The following is an 11089-nucleotide window of genomic DNA, read 5'->3' as shown; positions in this document are numbered from 1 at the left end:
CCGGCCACGATGTACGGATTAGAGACGGTGGCACTGGAAGCAGAACTGGAGGTGGCAGAAATGAAGATGTTGAGGTTCTCGCTCGGAGTGAGCAGGTTGGATAGGATTAAAAATGAGTTGGATGTTTTGGAGACGAGGTTCGAGAGAGCAGACTTCGATGGTTTGGACATGTCCAGAGACGAGAGAGTGAGTATTTTGGTAGAAGGGTGCTGAGGATGGAGCCCGAAGAAAAGGTTGAGGGAGGACATGAAGACCGTGGGTGTTAGAGAGGAAGATGCACGAGATAGGCTTAGATGGAAAAAGATGACACACTGTGGCGACCCCTAACGGGACAAGCCGAAAGAACGAGAAAAAAAAAAGGCTTGAGCAAAGTAGAAAGATGTGATTTATTGACTTTATTATTCACTGCGACATCATTCCCATTTTTATTTTGAGATGATAAGGACCGTCTGGATGAATGGAAATGCCGCGAGTTAAAAAAGACGCCGTAAATCAAGATCCGCCGACAAGCGGGGGGACCCTGACTTATTTTCAGCGTGACCTTCCGAGAGGCTGCGCGGCGGGACAAGTATCGGGACTGATAAGCTTCTCTCGGCTCCATTAACACACATTAAAAAAAAAGAGAGAGGAGTCACGGCGTTTTGCATTAACATTCAATTTAAATCGTGGCGTCATAGCGAGGCGAGGGTGTTTTGTCCTCGTCCTCCCTCTCTCAGCGCCGGCCTCGACTGTGAAACCTGATTAGGCCCCTTTCAGGCAGCGCATGGCAGCAGCGTGACATATGGGGTTCTAGTGTAACGAACAGTAATGAAATGTGCTCAGATACTCTTACAGGGGTGGTCAAGGGAGTGAGAAGGGAGGGGGGCAAAGGGGGGGGGGCTACTAATAAAGGCTCGGCGGGCTGCGGGAGGAAAAAGCAGGCGGAACAGAATCCAAGCAGGTAGCGGCGCTCCTCATCTATGAAACCCAGTCATGGCTGCAGGTATTAATAATTCAGCGGACTCTTTGAAAACTACCACAAAATAGATCCTCAATAATTTAGCGGGCGCAACGCGTTAATTCGACATATCTATAATGAATGAGATTATCCCGAGCGTCCGACTCGGATCCCGAGCAGTCGCGCGCCCGGTAATCAATTGACAAACATAATTCATTGTGGGTTTTTAAAACGCCGGTTCCGCCCGAGACGGCGGAATCCGACCTCGGCTTTAATTGTTATTCCGGAAGCGTCTCAGTGTCACCGCCGCTTCCGGGGGCTCGTATTACCGGAGACCTACATCTTTTCGGTCACTATGAAAAAATAATGATTCGTTCGGCGAGTTCCATTTGATCCCTTCGACTCTGCCGACTGTTGTTTCTCACTTAAAGCCTCCCGACGCCCGTTCGGGATGTTTTCGGCGCGAAAGTCTGCGGTTTGATACAGTCGTCGTCTTCGGACGGGCGGAGAACTCTGGTCTTCCTGGGCGCGATCCATATTTCTCCGGCCGCGCGGCGTCTTTGTCCGGCGCGGCGCAATGAAGCTGTCCTCGCCGCGAAGGCCAGAAGCGTTAACAAAACAAAAACAACAACAACAACAAAAAAAAACAACGAAAAGAATTACAGACACGAGACGCGTTCTTTCGAGTGGCTTTCTTCCAATCCCTCACAGCTGCCAAACTGTCTGAGCGCTCCTCCTCTTCTCTTCTGCCTGCTTTTGTATTATTAATGCCTGCAGTGTGAATGATGACTGACAGCGGAGACAAAGAAAGATGGGAGTGTTTGTGTGTGTGCGTGTGGCTTTTTGGAAAAAAATAAAAAAAAGATATGAAAACACCACTCAAAATGCCCAGTAAACCAAATTATGGCGGATTCCATCAATTTAGGATAAGGGAGATATTTGTCTAAAGACACTACATGATGTATATTATACATATGTATATATTTATTGTTCATTTTTCTTTCTAAATTATCTTTTCAACATGTAAAAAGGGGCAAAAATGTCACGCCGAGCTCCCCCCCGAGGCTGCGTTCTTTCAACACATCCGCGCGCCGCCGCTAGCTTGGATTACGGCAAACAACAAAATATGCTACATTAATTATGCAGATGACAGACAAATTTGCATAGCCATCTCTAAAGAGGACCGTAATCCCATTCAACTGCCGAACAACTGCGGCAAATGAAACAGCGATTAAATGTGCCAGATTTTTTTTTTTTTTCTCTCTCTCACTCAAACAAAAACCGAGAACTGAAGCCATTTTCTCCGGAGCTAAGAAAAGTGATTATAAATCAATGGCGTGCCGTAGTCTGCCAATGTATTAAAAAAAATAATAATAAATTCATTCAAAAAAACAAACTACGAACAAGAACGCCAGCCAGAAATCTGGTCCTCGACTTCAATTTAAGACATTTTCAGGCGCCATCATTTGACGATTACGACTTGTCTCTCAATGGGATTAAGAAAAGATCATACATGTATTTTTAATCAGCAGGCTCAACTGCGGCGCTTTTGGTGTCTTGACAAGACGAAAGATTGCGGCTGCAACACTAACGATCAGATCAATCCAGCTCTGATTGGGTTCGGGGAGCTTAATGGAAAAATAGATATGTCCATCCATTTTCTGAGCCACTTATCCTCACGAGGGGTCGCTGGGAGTGCTGGAGCCTTTCCCCGGCTGTCGTGGGGCACCCTGAAGTGGTTGCCAGACAATCGCAATCACACACCTAGGGGCAATTTAGAGTGTCCAATTAAATTTTGTGTGTTTTGGGGATGTGGGAGGAAAACCGGAGTGCCCGGAGAAAACTCACGCAGGCAAGGGAAGAACATGCAAACTCCACAAAAGGGGGGGCCAGGATCTGAAGCCGGTCCTCAGAACCGTGAGGCCAATGCACTCTCGTTTTAGGAAGATTACCGGCCTACAGAGCACACCTGGTTACAAGCCTCACCGAGTACATTTGTTAGGGAAATACCATTTGGTACATACATATGCCGCACCTCTGTAAAAGCCGCAGGTATGCCTACATTGAAACACGAGATATTTACACAGAAAGACGGTACAGAGAAAGAGTTTAACGCTAGTGCTTACGCTAGCGGTAACAGGCCCGGTGTGATGGTCTGAGCGCTCCCCTGCTATAAATTTTCAATAGAAATTCTATAGAAATCTATCGAATTCTATAGAATTTGTACGGAACAACTTGTTGTATAGAACTTTGGCTATGATTTTCTATATAATTTCTACAGAACAATAGAATTTCTGTAGAAATTCTATAGGTCTTGGGTCCTTAAGTTCTATAGTTCTTTAGAAATTCTTTAGAAATGTTCTATCGAAATTGTTTAGCAGGGTCCCGGTCTGAAAAGTCTTCTTGTGATTATTTACGCGAGTATATTAATGCGCATGCGCATATTTTTTGTAAACTTCTGGCCAGTCTGAAACATCCCCATCCATGCTTCAACGTGTGCCATTCAAGAACACGTCGCCGAGTGTTCATGTCCGCTACGGACGTCTCAGAAAGACGAACACAGCGAACGTACAGATGTGTGTATACTTTTAATGTAAGGCTATGTTAGGTTAGGGTTACGGTTAGGATATAAAGTTGGACCCTACGAGTGTTTACGGATTGAGGAAAAGATGATGAGTTAACAGCAAATGGATTTATTAAAAAGGAATGTGCAATACAGACATCCGGGTCTTAGTTAGGCGTCTGCAGCACACGAGACGTGTGTCTCCTGACAAGATGGGCTAAGAGGAAGACAAAAGCTGCCCGGTAACACAAGGTTTTTATATGTATGGGTCCATGGTAGAAGTGGCTGCCGCCCCCAAGTCCGGTTTTCAGCTGGGATAGTAACTTTCCGCTCCTCACCTGGTGTTGTTCGTCTCCACAGCAACGCCTGGGCGAGGAGGGTGTCACCAGATGGTTTCTGCGTACAAAAATCACGGACAACCGCCACGCTGCACAACACATTCTTGTATGATTAGCAAATAGACAGCATCTTATCTGTTCATTAAATGTATAAGGTATGAATAATGAAAGTACAATAAAAGTAAAATAGTTTTCACAACTTTTCAGCACGGGGGAGGACTCAGACCGTCACACTGGTTAAAATGAAACATACCGGTAAATATCACTAAGACACGCCAGTAACACAGCAGCAACACGCTAGCATAGCGCTAACAGGGCCGGTAAAAGTCACATGGTAGAAGTGGCTGCCGCCCCCAAGTCTGGTCTTCAGCTCACCTGGTGTTGTCCGTCTCCACGGCAACGCCTGAGAGAGGAGGATGTCACCAGATGGTTTCCGCGTACAAAGATCACGGACAACCGTCACGCTGCACAACACGTTCTCGTATGATTAGAAAATAGACAACACCTTATCTGTTGATTAAATCTATAAGATCATATTCAAGCAATTAATGAAAGTACAATAAAAGTAAAATAGTCTTCAGGACTTTTCCGCACGGGGCAGCGCTCGGACCGTCACACCGGTTAAAATGAAACTTACAGGTAAATATCACTAAAACACGCCAGCAACACGCTATCACAGCACTAACAGGGCCGGTAAAAGTCACTTCCTCGGCACATATATTCCGCCGGCTCTCATTCTCACCTTTTCCGCTCGAGATCCCCCTTGCGGCCGCTAGAAAAAATGCACAAATTAGCCGCATGGCCGCATAAACCGCAGGGTTGAAAGCACGTGGGGGAAAAAGCACGGCTCGTAGACCGGAAATTACGGTAATTGTTCCGACATTTTTACACCCAAAACCAATGTGCTGAACGCATTTGCTATTCCCGTGCGTGTAACAGCAAAAGGACTTATTTTGTGCGCTCACTGAAGTGTTTGTTTATTACTGAGCAGGAGCAGGAGGGGGAACATAAAAAACCTCAATCTGGTAATTGGGGTTTGTGTCATCAGGAAATTGCAGGGTATCAAATTGTTTTTAAAGCACTGCCAACAACACCAGCCCTGCGGTGCTAATAATACATCAGTGAAAGACTTTCACAGGCACATCCACACACCCACGTGTGTACTCGAAGCCCACACACACACACACACACACACTAGGCGAGAAGAAATTTAGGTGAATAGTTGTCTGCCTTAATTTGTCGACGCAATTTTCAAGATTTTGGAAGCGGGACGTGTCGGGACAACGTGGTAAACCGGAGCCTCGGGGGACAAAATCCAGCGTTACGTCAGGCTCCGGTTTCCGTGAGTGCACGCCTGCCTTTTCGTCTCCAATTTTAATTTTTCTTTTAAACAGAAAGAAATAATGTCGATTTTTACGCAGCTGTCAAATCGCACCTCCGTAGGACACTGTTCTCCGCTGAGCGTACCCAGGAGAGTTGACCCACTTTCTGATACAATTTGTCTCAGTGACATATTCCGTCACGTCTGTTTTATTCCGCCAGTCACCATAAATTACCTCAGATGACCTCGAACGGAAGCAATCGTCAACTTTGGTGTTTCGTCAATGTTGACTCGCTTCCAGCGCAATTACAGTCGGCGCGGATCGACGGGATTCGGCTTAGCGTAGACATTTTTTTTTTGCCCGGCGTCTGTACGAGTCGACTCGTGAAAAGTGGCTCGGTCACGATACTCATTTTTGATAAAAGAATAGATAAGCACGAGCTTCAGCAGTAGAATCTTTTCTAGTGGGATTCCATGGACCTACAAATAAAATGACTGTAATTAATAATTTGTGCCGTCCTCACGACACGTTTACTGTGTGAAGCTAGACAGCCGGCGAACTTATAAAGAAACTCCGTACGCAAGGCGTTCTGTTCTTGCTTTTATGGAGGTCTCTTGTGGTGAATGAATTAATAAATGTAACTGAAAGATACAGAAAAATATACATTACACTGTGCACTGTGTGCCATTGTGAAAAGTACAGGTAGCTAGCTTATTTATGCTAAACACAACATAGCTAAATCACGCGTTTCCATCGAGCTTTCAAATAAAATATAATTGTGAATGCAAACTAATGTATGTGAACATACAATACTTACAAAGACAAAAGTTTCCCAAAGGGTCAGACGTTTAGAACATATTCAGCGTAGTTATGATTTGTTCTCGGACTTAATGTTCACCATGCTAAAATTTCACCGGAGAAACGTCAAAGATCCTCTATTGACGTACAGAGGACGTATAGAAACTAAATGATCCTCACAGGTCAACAGGTGTCATTCTCACGCGTTTTCTTTTCAAACATTTTAACGCATCGCATCATGAAATCTATTTTTTAACTAACATATTTATCATGTGATATATACAAATTTTTTAACTAAAGGCATTACAATTTTCCATATGATCATCTGCCTTTTCCTGATCTGCGTGTTCGGTTGCGACGAGTACTGTGATGGAAACGGAAAAGGGGCTTGAATCGTGAATCCGGCGGCGCTCCGCTAGCTAGCTCTGGTGGCGGGCCGCGAGCTAGCTCCGGCGGCGAGCGACTGGTCGCATCATCTGCAACTTTTTATTGAATTTAAATGAACAGGACTAGGCGGTACGTTGGCGCAGCTGTAAAGCGTTGACCTCACCGTTCTGAGGTGAAGGGTTCGATCCCGGCCCCACTTGTGTGGAGTTTGCATGTCCTCACCGTGCTTGCGTGGGTTTTCTCCAGGCACTCCGGTGTCCTCCCACATCCCAAAAACATGCAACATTAATCAGACACTCTAAATTGCCCCTAGGTGTGATTGTGATTGTGAGTGCGACTGTCATCTGTCTCCATGTGCCCTGTGATTGGCTGGCGAACAATCCAAGGTGTACCCTTGCCTTTCACCCAAATTGCCCCCCCTGAGTAGTGGAGGAAAATGATGGATGGAGGACTGATTGCCAAACTCGATTCATTGCAAAAGACCTTTTCTTGTGCAGAATTTGTCGAGAAAGTATTGCTCCGTCTTAAATGTTGAAGGCAGATGGAGTCTGACCTTGGTGTAGCAGAAGACGGCGTATTCATATAAATAAGCTCGTAATTGTTGTAGTCGTCCGTGTGTCTGTGCGTGACGGATCTTGAAATGTAATCTATATGTTTCTGTACTGTAAGAAGAAAATCAATGGTCAACGTGTGCTCATTACTGTCCAGTAAATACGAAGAGATATGTGTATGGTTTTTAATGGAATGAAAAGCTGGTCAGTCACCACGGGCGCACGTTCAATTCCGGAGGAAAAACTGCCACCGCAAGTACAGACCAAGAGAAATCGATTTAAAATGGGACTTGGGCACCGATGGACCCGCAAACGGGCGTGAAAGGCAAAAAGATGAATGTGAGTTATCGTCGTCGGGGTCAAATTCAATTTTTTACATTTTTTATGAGAGGAGACATAAGATATTGCTATTTCTGCGCCGCCTCGTTTAGTCTGGAAGCAGAATCGGCTCAGTCCAAAATCCAGAGAACACATCACACGTTCTACATCACTGATCAATCCCAACCCAAGATGAAATATGATTCCGCACAGTCGTTTTCACAAAAATAAAGAGCGTCAAAGCTACCTTTTTTCCTCCTTCCGCCTTTTCTCATTTTCCAGGATACCCGACTGGGGGGGAAGAGACATCCACACAATACAGAGGTCAATTTTTCGGAAAGCTTTTTGTTATCCGCGGGGTTCATGCAAATGGGCTTCCGCTCGGATATCGCCGCACGACTCCAGAATCTCATATTCAGCCCTCAGCTCTGCTCAGTTAAGGTGGCTTTTCGCCCTCACGGTTGCATCTGCAGCATCTGTATGTTCATAAAAATCAAAAATAAGATACCATTTGCAGGAGATTAAGAAAAAAAAAAAAAACATCAAACGCATTTTACAGTGTGACGATTGCGCCAGCTTCAATCAAACCGTAATTAGCTTCCCACTCGAGCCCGCGAGACTCCAAGGAAACCTTTGTGCTGTCACATTAGCCGGCCGCGCGAGCGCTGAGTCACCTTTAGCGTATTACTCCGCTCGGTAGAGAGGCCGGCTAAAGTGACGCTCTCTGCCGAAGTCTCATTACCGGCAGGACGTGCCGGGGAACGACGTCCCCGGCAGCCTTAAAAGCGGGCGCCGAAGAATCCTTCTCAAACAAAGGCGGGCGTGCGGCGAGAGCATCAAAAGCGCTCATCTGCATATGAATTGTTAGCGAGACGTGCTCATTAGCATTCCGCTGAAGTGGGGGGGGGGGGGGGGAGCACAAGTAAATAAGACTCGTTTTCCAAGACGTTCCAGACAAATTTTGCATGTCGTCGGTATAAAAGACACCCCTGTATGTCGTCGGTATGAAAGGCAAACGCGTTAAATGTTTTCACTGGCGCACAATGCGAGTAAAGCAAATGCAACTGTCTGATCTTCACTCGTCCGTTGGTTCGCGTCACGCGGCGCGACCCGGGCCCAACGACGGTTCGATTCCTGCCTGAAGACCGCGTCATGTCGACCGCGGATAAAGACAGAAGGTCTACGGGGAACGCGGCGCGTGCAGTTAACGGCGGCGGATTCATCTTGCGGGTCGTCCACGCGGCGAGATTCGAGACAGTCGGCGAACCCGGGGAAAGCCGATTATGCATCTATCACAGAAGTGACATGATAGAGCTGAAAGTAATAATAATAGTAATAAAAAAAAATAGACACGCCTTTGATTGAAAAATCCCGTATCAACTGTTTACTAATTCATTATTGTGTCACAATATTGTGTTGTATGCATGGAAAAAAAATTATATTTTCTTGCTGACTCATGAATGCGTGACACCTAATTTGAAGATGATCGGTATACTAGAACCAAAAAAGTACCGTAATTTCCGGCCTATAAGCTGCGACATTTTTATACAGGCTTTGAACCCGGCGATGCGGCTAATTTATGCATTTTTTTTTAACGGCCGCAAGGGGGCACTCGAGTGGAAAAGGTAAGAGCGAGACCGGTGGAATATCTGTGCCGAGGAAGTGGCTTTTTACCGGTCCGGCCCTGTTAGCGCCGCACTAGCGTGTGATTTTTATCGGTATGTTTGTTTTTAACTGGCCCTGTTAGCGCCACGCTAACGCTAGCGTGTTGCTGCTGTTTTACTCCCGCCTCAGTGAATATAATATTTAGGTATGTTTTTTTTTTTTTTTTTTTTTAACCAGTGTGACGGTCTGAGCGCTCCCGGTGCTGAAAAGTCTCCCTGTGATAAACGCGCATTTTTGAAATGCTATTTGGTACATACAGTACACTTTTACACAGGTGCGGTTTTTGTATGTACCAAATGATATTTCCTTTACAAATGTACTGGGTGAGGCTTATAATCAGGTCCGCTCTGTAGGCCGGAAATTCTGTTGCTCGACTGTATTTTCAGGCATTCTACGCAAATGCTTCCCAAGATGGCACGGTCGTCTCGTGCCACGCTCTTTATGTATATTTTTCCACGTTTACGTTTTCTCTTTAAAGTTAAGGTCTTCCTTTTATAACAGTCCAGTCATTTCGCTTTCTTTCAGTTATCATTACCATAATTTAGCGAAATCGACACCGTCACCGCTCGAGTCGTTTTTACGACCCACGGCGGAGCGTCCGCGGTGGAAGTTGTGCAGTTTCGAAGCGCCGTCACACGCGACGTCACGGGAGACTCCCGCGGATCTCGTGAGAGCTCGGCGGCGCTTGCAGCGTGTCAAAAGCGGGCCCAACCTCGACAAGGCCGTGCTCAGAGAAGAACCGGCGGAAGCGACACCTTCTGCAAATAAAGCACCCAACGCGCCAGCGAGGGCAAAATCTTTCGACGTTTTTACCCTTTAATTTTTTTTTAAAATGGTAATAAAAAAGGTTTTGGTTATTATTTATCCAGCTTTCCATAATGGATTGTATTTGACCTTAGAATTTACATTGTTGTTGGAGGAGTGCGGCTGTTTTCCATCTAAAGGTTTTTTCGAGGTGGGGGACGGGGGACATTTGTGTCAACGATTGCATTACAAACGTAAAAAGTCTCAAAGTTTCAGTTTTGCCCTTCACACATATTTAAACACACTTTTTAACGCATGCCTTCTGTTCTCACTCCGTTCAGACCTGGGAGACCAAGTATAACATCATTTTGAGGAAACAAAGACTTGCTCTCACGGTTCTTCAAATAAGAGAAAATGCACGCTCGCCTACAACTGTTCAAACTCGAGTTTGGGTTTTTTTTTCCCCCTGTAAAACTGACATAACAAAACACGCGAGTGTGTTTCGCTCTTCTCTGACTGACCTCAGATTTGTCAACGTTGATTCTCGTGAGACGAGAGGATCGCGGCTTGATGAAGCCAGCGCAACCGCGACAGCTGCAGAAAGCCCGGACGTATATCTGAGGCCACCAAACTGGCCCCCCCTTCAACGTCTTGGTTACACCTAGAAATCCTGTCCATCAAATTTGTGAGCGCAGTCCAAACCTTACCGGAAACAGATCCGATTTATGACTGCCGATGGAGAACAAACTGCAACCGGTCGTAAAGGAACCGAACAGACGGTCCAACGCAAAGCACGTGCAAATTAGTTGGGCCCAGTCTCGTACATCATCTGAGATCCGTCCATCAATTTTCTTCTGCTTATCTGAGGTCGGGTCGCGGGGGCTGTAACTTTAGCAGGGAAGCCCAGATTTCTCCCCGCACAGCCACTTCATCCAGCTCTTCCGGCGTTCCCAACCAAGCCAAGAGACATGGTCTCTCCATCATGTCCTGGGGCGTCCCTGGGGTCTCCTCCCAGTGGGACGTGCCCGGAACACCTCACCAGGGAGGCGTCTAGGGGGCATCCTAAACAGATGCCTCCAGCCACCTCATCTGGATCCTCTCAATGCGGAGGAGCAGCGGCTCGACACTGAGCCCCTCCCTGATGACCGAGCTTTTCACCCGTTCTCTAACGGAGGGCCCGAACACCCTAAGGAGGAAACTCATTTCAGCCGATTTTTATCCAAGATTTTGTTCTTTCGGTCACGACCCGCAGCTTGTGACCATAGGTGAGGGTGGGAAAGGTAGCTTGACCAGTAAATTGAGAACTTTGCTCCTTCTTCACCACAGCGGATCAATATGAAGTCCACATCACTGCAGACGCTGCACCGATCCGCCTCTCGATCTCCAGTTCCATTCTTCACTCACTCTTTTACAAGAACCCATGGTGTTTGAACTCCTCCGCTTGGGGAAGGATCTCATCCGTGACC

This window comes from Syngnathoides biaculeatus, chromosome 4 (assembly GCF_019802595.1).
Source record: "Syngnathoides biaculeatus isolate LvHL_M chromosome 4, ASM1980259v1, whole genome shotgun sequence".
In the NCBI taxonomy this organism is placed as follows: Eukaryota; Metazoa; Chordata; class Actinopteri; order Syngnathiformes; family Syngnathidae; genus Syngnathoides; species Syngnathoides biaculeatus.
Note: the sequence above shows the minus strand (reverse complement) of the source record.